Below are 1,208 nucleotides of genomic sequence, written 5' to 3'. Positions count from 1 at the left end.
GTTTTGTATCCGAATAAATCAGAACGTGCTCCGGCTTAAAGCCGCAAATAATAATTGTATTTATTATCTAAATTGCTACGCCACAAGGCTAGTCAATATACCTAAGGGGGCGAAGTCAAGCCCTCCAACGTAACCTTCAGTAGAAGACCCTGACGCAAGACGTCCAACCACCGCTACCGGCCGTGAGAGAAGTCTCTAGATCAACGCGGGAATACGCAATTTCATAATTGGCGCCCAACTGCAATTCGAACTAAACAACTAATTTAACAGGGTAGTTAAGTTAGAAATCATGTAAGTTTTACATTTGACTTCTTCGACACGACTCAAGAAATATCATAAAAGAAAGAATTCGTTTAACTGGCCACGTAATAGTTGTGCTTTGTGTAAATCAGTTTCAAAAGCATTGCATATTTTCGGCAGAGCAAATTCTTATTGCATACCTTATAAAAAAAATATCTTTGCGCAGAGGCGATATCGTAACCAATGAAGTTCTACTGAGGTGCGATTATTGCTAGTTGAAAACTTATAAAAAATAAGTATTGCATACTTTTGAAAAACTGAAAAATTTCATTGCATTTTTTTTTTTTTTTTCAAACAATTCTATTTATTAAGGTTTCAAAGGAATCGTTCAGTTAATCCTCTGAACTTAACCTAATGTGTATATAAAAACTATATGAGACCAAGTGGTTTCTTAATTATAAAGTACATATTGATTACTTGATGTATAATATATTATACTATCCTCCGGGAATAGAGATCGCTGGGGTGTACCCTCTTCAGTCTTCGAAGGGAGATGGGTTCGGCTAGGATATTTGCTAGTCGGTTCGGGTGGACCATAAGCCTGTCGGCGTAACGGCTGCTGTGAAAATTGATCTGATCCCCAAGAAGGGTAACTTTCAGATCTCGTTCGATGAACCCCTGTTAATAAAAACTATTGCATACCTTTTATCAAAATATTGTTGCATACTTTCATCAGATAAATAATTGATGCATACCCTATAAATAATTATAGCATACATTGGTATAATTTTACCGCATACTCTTTCTTGCCACACCACTTAGCCGATCAATTGGGCTCGGCAACAGTATATTTGTGATATGCCAACCAACAACCAATGAATTGGGCACATAACTACAGAAGTATTAAGGTCGAATACGAAAGCGATGATAGCTGGGAGGAGGAGCGAGTAGGCCAAGCAGTAGGTCAG

The 1,208-nt window shown here is 37.7% G+C and overlaps 1 non-coding gene across 1 annotated transcript; it reads left to right on the top strand.

Moving 5' to 3' along the window:
- Window positions 1–454: 454 nt before the first annotated feature.
- On the top strand, window positions 455–598 carry LOC117149974. Its single transcript, XR_004460636.1, has one exon. It is a non-coding gene; the product is annotated as a U4 spliceosomal RNA (small nuclear RNA).
- The last annotated feature ends 610 nt before the right edge of the window (window positions 599–1,208 follow it).

This window comes from Drosophila mauritiana, unplaced genomic scaffold (genome assembly GCF_004382145.1).
Source record: "Drosophila mauritiana strain mau12 unplaced genomic scaffold, ASM438214v1 Y_06, whole genome shotgun sequence".
NCBI lineage: Eukaryota > Metazoa > Arthropoda > Insecta > Diptera > Drosophilidae > Drosophila > Drosophila mauritiana.
The sequence above is the reverse complement of the archived record's forward strand: the minus strand, read 5'-3'. Positions and strand labels throughout refer to the sequence as shown.